This window comes from Protopterus annectens, chromosome 8.part0 (genome assembly GCF_019279795.1).
Source record: "Protopterus annectens isolate FY-2018-M chromosome 8.part0, PAN1.0, whole genome shotgun sequence".
NCBI classification, from domain to species: Eukaryota; Metazoa; Chordata; order Ceratodontiformes; family Protopteridae; genus Protopterus; species Protopterus annectens.
In genome coordinates this window covers 323,215,550-323,228,670 of record NC_056741.1, presented here as the reverse complement: position 1 = coordinate 323,228,670, position 13,121 = coordinate 323,215,550, and the positions used below count along the sequence as shown (strand labels likewise).

At 43.7% G+C, this 13,121-nt stretch overlaps 1 protein-coding gene across 1 annotated transcript in view; it reads left to right on the top strand.

Moving 5' to 3' along the window:
• PTPN13 (protein tyrosine phosphatase non-receptor type 13) overlaps positions 1 to 13,121 on the top strand; it is a 1,949,788-nt gene that overhangs the window by 196,947 nt on the left and 1,739,720 nt on the right. The window lies entirely within an intron of this gene.

Below are 13,121 nucleotides of genomic sequence, written 5' to 3'. Positions count from 1 at the left end.
CTCAGCACAGACCTCTGGCGATACCTCCTGTCTTGGACATACTTGATGATGTTTACTCGGAGGCTTGCCTTAATCCGGATTCCTTGCCTCCTGCCCCAGTCAAGCCTGATAGGTACTACAGAGTTCCTAACTCACACCAGTTTCTTTACAAAAGCCATAATGCTGACCCTGAAACCATTTCTCAAGGCCCCAAGGGAATGAAGGCCTCTACTGCTAAGAATCCATTACCTTCGAGAGAGAGTCTAGATCCTTAGAAGGTGGGGAAAAAGGTATATACCTCGGCCACCCTAGCCATGAGGGCCTTAAATTGTCAGTTCCATATGCTTAAATATCAGCAGTTTCTGTTATCACAATTAAGGAATAAAATGTCACAACCTGAACAACCAGATTTGAAGGAGTTGCAGGATATGATGCATAGTGCAGAACAAGTGGGTAAACACACCTTACAATGTGGCTATGATGCTCTAGAGGCCTCAAGTAGAGCTGCTGTTACAGGATCAGTCATTCGTAGACATGCCTGGCTTAGGGAACAAACCTTGCTTGATCATGTTAAAGCTAAACTACTAGATGCTCCTTTACAAAAGGATGTATTATTTGGTACTAATGCTGAGGAGATACTACGGAAAATGGAAGAAAAAGCTAAATCTATGCAAACTGTCAAAGCTTTCTACAGGTACAACCACCACGTTTTAGCAGAAATTGGCCTTCAAAAAAACTGGTCCTTTCCAGCCACGGACAAGCCCCAAAGAGGTAGATACAGGCACAAGGGGCAGAGGACAATCTCAAGGATCATATAGAGGCAGACAATGGCAATCTCCAGCGCCAAGAGGTGGCGAAGACAGTGCACAACAATACAGGAAACAAACCCAATGACTTTCCCTTTGCATGCCAAGCAAGGCTCAGGTGGCAGCACCCTTGGGAGGAAAGCTGGCATTATTTTCAAAAATTGGCATATTGTCACAAAAGACAAATGGATCCTGGACATTATAAACAGAGGCTACAGATTTCATTTCACACTCTTCCAAAATGAGAGGCATGCGAACCTGCCACACAATCAAAGGGCAGAGGCTCAAATACAAATTTCAAAGCTCATGGACATGAAAGCTATTCAAGAGGTACCTACTCACGAAAAAGGTCAAGGTTTTTTATTCCAGACTATTCCTGGTACCAAGGAAGGGAACCGATTGGAGACACATTTTGGACTTATCCATCCTAAACACATTTCTACTCGTACCAAAATTCCAGATGCTCACCTTACAGCAGTTTCTTCCCATGCTGGGCAAGGAGTCTTGGCTGGTAACATTGGACCTCAAGGAGGCATACCTGCATGTCCCAATCAGACAAAGCTGCAGAAGATACCTCAGATTTCTTGCAGGTTCAATCCACTATCAATTCTCTGCATTGCCCTTTGGCTTATCTACTGCGCCCAGAGTATTCACGAAATGCCTGGCATCAGTAATTGCCTACTGCAGACTTCAAGGGATACAAATTTACCCTTATTTGGACGATTGCCTGATCCAAGCGGACAGCAAACACATACTTCTGGAACATCTGGCTTATGTAACACGGTTATTGAATTCTCTGGGATACACAGTCAACAAAGAGAAATCCAGGCTAACACCATCTCAGAAAATAATTTTCCTGGGTGCCAACTTGGACACAAACACCCAGATGGCTTATCTTATGCCAGAAAACAGGGGCAACTAACTCAGTACTTCAAGATGCTAGCAAATTGTACCAGGCTAACTGCAAGGAAAATCCTGCAGGCTCTGGGCTTCATGGCATCTTGCATTCTTCTAATCCCATGTGCAAAGTTGCATATGAGGAAACTTCAATGGTACCTAAAAACCTATGGTCTCAACACAGCCACAGTTTGGAAACAATAATACCACAATTCCATGTTTGCAAAAGAATTTCTATGGTGGGCCCAAGCATGCCAAACAAACACAGGTCTACCATTCTGCAAGCCTCAAGCAAATCAAGTCATCACAACAGACGCCTCAGACTACGCCTGGGGCACACATGACAGACAGGTGCATTCAGGGCAAATGGTCCCAAAAGGAAAAGCACCTTCTCATCAATCAAAAGGAAATGCTAGCAGTGATAAATGCAATTACAGCTTTCAAGGACCTCCTGCATCCAGGGCAATTATTGATAAGAACAGACAACACCGCAGTAATGTGGTACATAAACAAACAAGGAGGAACACATTCATACCCCCTGTGCAGGCTGGCCATGTCACTTTGGAACATGGCTCTGGAATGGCAAATCGAGCTTCAAGCACAGTACCTGCCAGGTTTGGAAAACATGCTGGCAGACAATCTAAGCAGAAATATGACAGACCATACGAATGGAAGTTGCATCCTCAAGTGTTTACAATGATAATCCGAAGCGTGGGAAGGCCAGACATAGATCTCTTTGCCTCCCACAAGAATCATCAATTGACAAAATTCTGCTCAAGGACATTTCATCCAAAGGCCTGGAGAGTGGATGCCCTTTCTTTCGGTTGGGCAGCACGGACAGTTTACGCCTTCCCACCTTTGCCTCTACTGCCCAAGGTGCTCTTGAAAGCAAGAGCAGACAGACCAAAGATAATACTGATTGCTCCAGACAGGCCAAGACAACACTGGTACCCACCCTGAGGGGCCTAACACATTCTCCTCCCTGGACCCTACCTCTAATGCCTCTTCTCCTGACTCAGCACAGCTACAAAACTCTTCACAGTCAGCTGAAAACACTCAATCTGGCTGCATGGAAAATTCCTTAACACCACAACAGACCCTACTCTCCAAGGAGGTGCAGGATGTCATTTTGGAGGCCAGAAGGCCATCTACTAGAAAAGCTTACTCCAAAATGGAAACGGTTTTCTTGGAATGAGAAAAAGGGCCAGAATCCTAGAAAACTGAATTTGCCTCAGATATTACAGTATCTAGCTGAGCTGTTGAAGAGTGGACTTTCATTTTCCTCCATCAAAATCCATGCCTCAGCCATTTCTGCAGAATACAACACTGATCCACCCTTATTCTCTCACCCACTCTTAAGACAGTTCCTCAGAGGGGCTAAGAATATAAGACCTCCAAGGAAACAACCAATACCAGCCTGGGATCTTAATTACATTCTAGAAAAATTAACATTGCCTCCCTTTGAACCAGCTGCCTCAACAGATTTGCAATATTTGTCCTGGAAAACAGCTTTCCTTCTGGCTATTACCTCAGCTCGTAGGGTCTCGGAACTACAAGCCCTCATGGCTGTGCAGCCCTTTCTCATCTTCCATCAGGACAGGGTTTCCCTCTGAACCAACCCGTCATTTATGCCTAAGGTAGTATCCAGGGTAGCTTTAAATCAGGCCATACACTTACCTACCTTTTACCCCAATCCTCAAAACAAAGGGAAAGGCTGCTACATTCCTTAGACATCCATAGACAGCTACGTTACTATTTGGACATAACAAAGCCTTTCAGGAAATCAGAACAACTCTTTGTGTCCTATGCTGTAGGAGCTCAAGGGAAGCCAATTTCCAAACAGACAATTTCAAAATGGATAGGCCACTGCATACGGTTTTGTTACTCCTTTCATGGTAAATCTGTACCTGTAGGCATCAGATCCCACTCCACAAGGGCCACAGCTACCTCTGCAGCCTTCCTCATAGGAGTCCCTACCAAAGATATTTTGGAGGCAGCCACTTGGAGTTCTGTGCATACCTTCACTAAACACTACCACCTACCTTTATACTCCAAAACTAGAGCAGGCTTTGCCACTGCTGTGTTGCAGGGCATTCTGGCTCCTCCCAGTTCCACCTAGTGCCTACCACCCTGTGCGTGAGCTTTGGGATTCTACCATCTGTTATGACTGCAGCTGTATGCACGATGAACATAGTACAGTTTTGTACCTACCATAAATGTAGATGTTCGAGTGCTGATACAGCTGCAGTCCAGGTTTCCCTCCCTCCTTCCCCTCTGGGTACAGACCTGGTGGCTAACTCCTCATCTTACAACCTGATTGGGTTATCCTTCTATGGTGTATTTGCTTGCAACTACTGATTTTTGATTATATTGCATTGCATGATTATATATAATATATATATATATATATATATATATATATATATATATATATATATATATATTGCCTTCCTTCTGGAGGCACCTGACATCTGGGGCAAGAAAGACTGAAGAAAATGGCGTTGGTGTGTCTTATATACCCCTGTCGCACTGACATCAGGAAAGAAAGCAACAACAACCGACGCCGGACCTAGACTTTGGAATTCGGCCGACCGAGGACCCGCCTGACGGCAGGAGAACCCATCTGTTATGACTGCAGCTGTATCAGCACTCGAACATCTACATTTATGGTAGGTACAAAACTGTACTTTCTAGCTCCCATGCCACAGAATCAAATGCTTAGAATGGCTGAAGACCTTATAACTTTAATTAGGGGAAGCCAGCCTTCCCCCTCTAAAAGACAAATAGTTGAGTTCCCTTCTTATTCTACAGACCATGAGTCCGATGACTCTGATCCCTCTGATTACCAGGACATACCCTTATCTACCTATGAGGATTTAGATGCAGGGGATTCCATTCCCTCTGCCTCCCCTCCAGAGGACTTTTCTTTTGGTGAAACCTTGCATACCTTAAGAGAGCATTTCTGCTGGGAATGTCAGGACTACCCTCAGTCCAAAAAGAGACTCAGAAAATCTTTAGACTTGCCTCAGCATAGGCCTCCAGCTATACCCCCTGTCCTTGATATTGTAGATGATGTTTTCATGGAATCCAGTGTTACTCCTGATACTTTACCACCAGCTCCTAGAAAGCCTGACAGGTACTACAGAGTACCCAACTCTCACAAATTTCTCTTTAAGAATCCCACTGTGGATCCAGAGACCATTTCCCAGGGACCTAAAGGCATTAAGGCTACTACAGCCAAAAACCCTACCCTTTCAGACAGGGATTCTAGAGTTTTAGACAGATGGGGTAAGAAGGTATATACCTCTGCAACTCTTGCCATCAGGGCTTTAAATTGCCAGTTTCACATGTTGGAAGTACCAGCAGCATATTATGGAACTAAATAAACAAAAAAAAAATGTTGTTGCTTCCAGATTGTACAGAAAATAAACATTTACAAGAGTTACTGCATTCTGCAAACCAAGTTAGTAAACATACTTTGCAGTGTGGTTTTGATGCCTTAGAAGCATCTTGCAGAGCTGCTGTCACTGGGTCTGTACTGAGAAGGCATGCTTGGCTGAAGGAATAAATCTTGCCAGACCATGTCAAAGCAAAATTACTAGATGGTCCATTTTATTTATTATTTTATTTATTTTACTTATTTATTTTACATTTGTTGACCGGGCTAGTCCAGCTGGATATATGTCCATTTTCAGTGGAGGCCCGGGGAGAAAAGCTCCAACGGTTATAACAAGTTTAGAGAATACAAAATAAATAACAAAACAAAACAAAACAAAAACATTGAGCATAAAAGATAAAAATATTTTAGTATAGGTAATACATATCTCAAAGGAAATATCCATAACAAGATAATATTCCTAAAGAAGTTATTAAATAATTGCAATAAGCAAATTTGATAATATCAAAACGTGGTGTAAATAATACATTGTCTTACTAATATGGACGACAAAATTAATTTTTTTTTTTTTTTTTAAACCAGGAACGTTCATTTGGCACAAAAGCAGAAGAAGTTCTTAAAAAGATGCAGAAAAAAGCTAAATCTATGCAAACTGTAAAAGATTTCTTACAGGTGCAGCCATCTAGATTCATTAGGCATTGGCCTTCCAAAAACTGGTCCTTTCCAGTCCCTCCAAGGCCTTCTCAGTCCAAACCCAGGGGCAACAGCCCACCAAGACTACAGTCTCAGGGTGTGCAGAGATCTAAACAATGGAGTGCTCCCACCTCAAAAACAGGGAGTGGTAAGCCACCCCCTTATGGGAAAAGTTCACAATGACTTGTCTGTCATCCTTCCCAGCCATGCCAAGTACTTGCACCCCTAGGAGGAAAACTCGCCCTGCATGCAAAAAACTGGATGTCCATTACCAAGGACTGATGGGTCCTAAACATTGTATCCCAGGGATACAGATTCTACTTCCTCTCATGGCCAACCCCAAGCAGGTTGCCAGACCTTCCTCCAAACCAGTGGGTAGAGGCTCAAATGCAAGTACTTTCTCTTCTCAGTATCAGAGCTGTTCAACCTGTTCCAATAGAGCAAAGGGGACAGAGTTTCTACTCCAGACTGTTCCTGGTGCCCGGGAAAGAGAGCTCTTGGCACCCTATCCTGGATTTGTCAATTCTCAACACCTTTCTGGTGGTCCCAAAATTCAAAATGGTTACACTGCAACAGCTTCTTCCTATGCTAGCCAAGGACTCCTGGCTAGTCACCCTAGACTTAAAAGAAGCTTATCTGCATATCCCCATAAGGGAATCTTGCAGGAAATATCTACGTTTCAGGGCAGGCTCTGTGCACTATCAGTTCTCTGCACTTCCCTTTGGCTTATCTACTGCGCCCAGGGTATTCACAAAATGCCTGGCTCCAGCCATTGCATACTGCAGACAGAGAAATATTCAAATTTACCCATACTTGGATGATTGCCTGATTCAGGCAGACAGTCAGGAATTGCTACTTCAGCACCTGACATTTGTAAAGAGACTAACTTCTCTCAGATACACCATCAACGAAAAAAAATCACAACTGGTGCCCAGCCAAAAGATTGTATTCCTGGGAGCAAGCTTGAACATAACTTCCCAGATGGCATTCCTCACTCCATAAAAACAGGTTTATTTGACAAACTACTTCAAACTAATGGCCACCAAAACCCAGCTACCTGCAAGAAAAATACTGCAAGCCCTAGCGTTAATGGCCTCATGCATTCTACTAATTCCATATGCAAGACTGCATGTGAGGAAACTTCAGTGGTACTTAAAAAGTCTCTGGTGTCAACATTCTCAGGACCTGGAAATACTGATTCCTATCATTCCTTGTCTAAGGGCAGAGTTCCTTTGGTGGGCAGAGGCATGCAACCACAACAAGGGACTTCCTTTCACTCAACCCCATGCCGCCCAAACCCCGACAACAGATGCATCAGACCATGCATGGGGGGCTCACATGGCAGACAAATGCATTCAAGGCAAATGGAGCCCAGGACAAATTCCCCTGCATATCAATCAAAAAGAAAGGTTAGCTGTACAAAATGTTCTGGCAGCCTTCAAATACCTTATCCTTCCAGGACAACTCCTGATAAAGACAGACAACACCACAGTTATGTGGTACATAACCAAGCAGAGGGGAACTCATTCCTACCCACTCTGCAGGTTAGCCATGGCCCTGTGGAACACAGCCTTGAGGTGCGAAGAGCACCTGCAAGCTCATTTCCTGCCAGGCAAATAAAATTCACTGGCAGACAACTTAAGCAGAAATCTACTGGACCCACACAAGTGGAAACTGGAACCCAACTCATTCAAACTTCTAATCCACAGGTGGGGGACTCCAGAGGTGGACCTTTTTAACTACCCCCCCCCCCCCAAACCATCAGTTGAGCAAATTTTGCACCAGAGATCCTCACAGCAAAGCATGGAAAGTGGATGCCCTATCCTTTACATGGGAAAACCTCTCAGTTTATGCCTTTCCCCCTCTACCCCTCCTCTCAAAAGTACTACTCAAGATCAAACAGGACAGACCAAGGACAATTCTTATTGCCCCAGACTGGCCATGCCAGTACTGGTAGCCACTCCTTCTCAGTCTGACGCCACCCTGGCACCTACATCAGACTCCCTCCCTGCTGTCCCAGCAGGAGGGACAGATTTTGTATCTGCAGCTGCAAACCCTGAACCTTGCAACCTGGCTTATCTCTTGAATACACCCCCAGCAACCCTCAGCAAACAGGTGCTGGACATCATCCTGGAAGCCAGAAGGCCTAGTACTAGGAAATCCTATTCAGAAAAGTGGAAAATATACTGTTCTTGGAGCCAGTCTCAAGGAAAGGACACAGCCATGCCCACCTTACCTCAAATCCTAGACTACTTAGTAGAGGCCTATCCTTCTCATCAATTAAGATTCATGCCTCTGCCATCTCAGCTCATTGCAGTACTGAGCCACCTCTCTTTTCTTACCCTCTCATCAAACAGTTCCTGAGAGGAGCTAACAATTTAAGGCCCCCGAGGAAAGCTCCCACCCCTGCCTGGGACCTTAACTTTGTACTAGAGAAGCTCCCGCTTCCCCCTTTTGAGCCTGCTGCTGCAGCAGAGTTAAAATTCCTCTCTTGGAAAACAGCCTTACTTGTAGCTATCACTTCAGCATGAAGAGTGTCTGAATTACAGGCACTAATGGCTGTGGAACCCATCATTATTTTCCATGCTGACAGGGTTTCCCTCAGGACTAACACATCATTTATGCCCAAAGTGGTATCCAGTGTGGTTTTAAACAAATCCATCCATTTTCAAACCTTTTTCACTAATCCTCAGAATAAAGGGGAAAGGATCCTTCACTCCTTGGATGTGCACAGACAGCTCAGGTTCTACCTTGACAGGACTAAACCTTTCAGAAAATCTGACCAGCTGCTGGTCAGCTTTGCTACAAGGGTAGAGGGCAAGGCCATTTCAAAGCAAACCATTTCCAAATGGATAGCACACTGCATCCATTTCTGCTACAAACACCATGGAAAACCTATCCACAGGGGATCAGAACTCATTCCATTAGGGCTACCTTATCCTCTGCAGCATTTCTCAGGGGAGTCCCTACCATGGACATCCTGGAAGCTGCAACCTGGAGTTCTGTACACACCTTCACCAAGCATTACCACTTATCTATCTTTTCTAAATCCAGAGCTGGATTTGCCACAGCAGTCTTACAAGGCCTGCTAGCCAGCCCTAATACTTATTGACTGCCTCCACCCTTCCTCAGGTTTGGGAATCAACCCAAGTGTGATGACTGCAACCGTGAATCACAAAGAACATAGTAGAGTTGTGTACACTTACCATACATGTAGATGTTCTAGTGTATTCACTGTTGCAGTTCTGGTTACCCTCCCATCAGCCCCCTGACTTTTCTATACTTTCTACCAATCTTCTTTTTGGCCATATCTTATGGCAGTGGTATTTACTTTTTACTGGAGGTCTTTCATACCATGTAATTGCTTCCTATTTTGGGGGCTGCACACATCTGGGGCAGGAAAAACTGATGTAATGGCGTCGGCTGCATGTTTTATACCCCTAACGTCTTGATGTCATGGAAGAGGCTACAGCAACCAACGCAGAAATCCCAAGACTCTGGTATTTGGGCTGACTGAGGGCTACCTGCAGCCAGATAACCCAAGTGTGATGACTGCAAAAGTGAATACACTTGAACATCTACATTTATGGTAAGTGTACACAGCTGTACTTTCTCCCTTCTTTTAGAATTGGCCAGAGGCATTTACCACAAGCTTCCACACAGATTGAACTTAATCACATAACAACAGGTATGTTTGATACATCCCAGCCTCAGTCAAGTACAACTGACTGCCTGGATGATAGGGTTTTAATACCTTTTAGGCACCTGTTTTCTGAAGACTTGCAGCAGATATTGTGGAGGCAAGAAAGCCTGCTACTAGAAAGTCATATATTAACAAATGGAAAAGGTTTTCTAGTTGGTGCCAACAAAACAACTAGCACCCATTCAGGGCTAGTGTTTCCCTGATTTTACAGTATTTAAGTGAGTTACTATCTAATGGCCTACCTCGCTCCTCTGTCAATGTTCATTTGTTGGCCATTTCAGCATTTCTTCACAATAATCCCCCTCTTCCTATGTATTTTAATGTGAAAAGTTTTTGAAAGGGGTACCGCATAAGCCTCCCATAAAACTGTTGGCTCCTTCTTAGGATCTTGTTTTTCTGTAGAAAAGCTAACAGTTGGTCCATTTGAACCAGGTTATCTGGCTTACCTGAGATATTTGTGAAAAACTGCTTTGCTGATTGCTGATCAATTGTCTGTGTTGCAAACTCTTAGGGTGGATCAGCCTTATCTCATCTTTCACAGCAACAATGTTTCTCTGAGAACTAATCCATCTTTTATGTCTAAAGTTGTATCTGAGTTTACTTTAAGACAAACACTACATCTCCCTGTTTTCTTTGTAGGTCCTAAAAATGATCAGTTGTTCATTTCTTTTGAATGTAAGAAGAGGGGACAACCTGTCAAAGCAAACTATTACCAAATGGTTGTCTCTGGCTATTACTGTTTGATATTTCCACCATAACAAAACTATTCCTGGCAGGGTCAGGGCTCACTCTACCAGGGTCTTGGCTTCATCTATGTCTTTTCTGGAAATTTTCAACTCAAGTATTTAAGAAGCTGCAGCTCAGTCCTCTGTGCATACTTTTACACAGCACTACAAACTAGATTTTTTCAGTCTAGGACAGGCTGCACTGGGACCATTATCCAGGGTGTCCTGGACCCTTCCCCTTCCACCTTCCATATATTCTAAGCTATGGTAATCTACCCAGTGATTAATATAAAGTACATAATATAGTTGTATAAGCAAAGTTACCATAGCAGTAGATGTTAGAAGGATCAGTGCTGCAGTAGCAGCTCCCTGCCTCTACCCCCTTGTATTTTGGTATGTTTTTTATGCCAGGGTGTGGACATTTATATTTATTCTTTTCCTAGTAATATTTTATGAGGGCTTAGCCCCACTACCTGTTAGCATGAAGGCTGTGCAAGGCTTGCTGTCCAAACGTGTCTTTTTAGCCAGCTCAGCTTGAGCTGACTAGTGGTTTAGGTATATGGAAGGTGCCTTAAATCTCTGGAAGCTGACAAGCTGTTATATCCTATGCAGGATATAACCCATATTGCTTAGGGCACTTTACTATAGTAAGTTTACTTATACAAATGTACTTTTTTTACTGTTTGTGAACTACTGCAGTTTTTCAGTTAATTTTTCTTCTGCTTCAGATTATTTGCTCATTCCCTTTTCTTCTTTGGGGCACTATATACCTTATATTTATTTCTCCTTTATGATGCAGAATTATTGTGCTAGTTAATTTGTTTAAGCCTTTTTGCTATGGTTCTATATATGAATGGCTGATGTTCTTTGTGTTTCACTGTTGCAGTCATCACATTTGGGGGTTATCTGCTTGCAGTAGCCCTCAGTCGGCCTGATTATTAAAGTCTTCGGTCCTGAGTCGGTTGCTGTCTCATCTTCTGTGATGTCAGGTAGTCAGGGGTATAAAGCATGCAGCCGACACCATTACATCAGTCTTTCTTGCTGTGCGGTGCCCGAAGCAGAAGCAGTTCGCAAGTGCCGGTCGTCCGACTCCTGAAATTTTCATTTTCGAGTTTCAGAATCAAAGTCTTCAACTAAAGCTAAGTACCCCGTTGGGGAAAATTTTTCTTGCTCTAAACCGATGTCAGTAAAAGTCAATAATTGTATTTCTTGTGGAAAGCAAATACCTCATAAAGATTTTCATTCGTACTGTGTTCCTTGCTTAGGCCCTGAACACGATGTACCTCGCTGTCGGTTTTGTGCCTTATTTAAGCAACAAACTATTCATCATCGGTATATTTACGCTTCTAAATATTTTGGTACTCTGTTCAATTATCCAGATATGTCTTTGGTAAACCGTCCGACTACCGACATTCTGAAAAAACGTAAAGATAAAGACAGAGACAGGCCGCCTAGGTCCAAAGCTGCCGACAACGCTTCTCCTAAGCCAGTCGCCAGTTCGCCGGTACTCAGTGAGGCGCTTTTGCAGCCCCTGATACTCGCTGCTTCAGATTCGCAGGCCTCTACTAAGACCCATTCGGAGTCCAGTATGCCACGAGATGCTTCAACTGTGGAACCTGCGGATGTCTCTACCTTGGATGGGGCCGTAGCTACTGTGCAGGCACCGGCTTCTGAGGGTGTATTCAGGCCTATTGACTTGCATATTAAACCGACTCCACCTTCCTCTTCAAGGCCTAAAACTCGAACCATGCCTAGAAAACCGACGCCCAGACCGCATGATCATTCCTTTATGCCTAAAAAACAAATGATAAGAATGGCTGAAGACCTTATTACTTTAGTCAGGGATTCTGAAATTTCTGTTTCCTCTGATGTCCAGGATTTACCCTTATCTACTTGTGAGGATTCTGATGCAGAGGACTCTATTCCCTCTGTTTCCCCCTCAGAGAATTTCTCTTTTGGTGAAACCTTGGATACTCTTAGGGAGCATTTTCGTTGGGAAAGCCAGGATTACACTGATTCTAAAAAGACGCTTAGGGATTTCGTACTCTTGCCCCAGCACAGGCCTTTAGCTATCCCTCCTGTACTAGACATTGTTGATGATGCCTTTTCAGAATCTAGCTTGGCCCCTGACTCTTTACCTCCTGCTCCCAGAAAATCTGATAGATATTACAGGGTTCCTGACTCTCACAAGTTCCTTTTTAAAAATCCTACTGTGGATCCAGAGACCATTTCACAGGGACCCAAGGGCATTAAGGCTACTACTGCCAAAAATCCTACCCCCTCTGATAGAGACTCCAGGGTGCTGGATAGATGGGGTAAGAAGGTATACACTAATGCAACCTTGGCCATTAGGGCCTTAAATTGCCAGTTTCATATGTTAAAATATCAGCAGCATATTATTGGATTGCTTAAACAGAAAATTATGTTGATTCTTGACTGTGCTGAAAAGAAGGATTTACAGGATTTAATGCATTCTGCTGAACAGGTTGGAAAACATACTTTGTAATGTGGTTTTGATTCACTAGAGGCATCTTGCAGGGCTGCTCTCACTTAGATGGCATGCTTGGCTTAAGGAGCAATTCTTGCCAGATCATGTTAAAGCTAAATTGCTGGATGCTCCCTTAAATCAGGACCGCCTTTTTGTCAACAAAGCAGAAGAAGTTCTTAAAAAGATGGAGGAAAAAGCTAAATCTATGCAAACTGTTAAAGATTTCCTACAAGTACAGCCTCAAAGATTTAGTAGGCATTGGCCCTCTAAGAATTGGTCCTTTCCTGCCTCTTCCAGGCCTTCTCAGTCAAACCCAGAACTAGCAGGCTTCAGTCCCAGAGTACGCACAGGACTAAGCAGTGGGGGGCTCCCACTTCCAAATCAGGGAGTAGTAAGACTCCCCTCTATGGTAAACTGTCTCAATGACTTAACT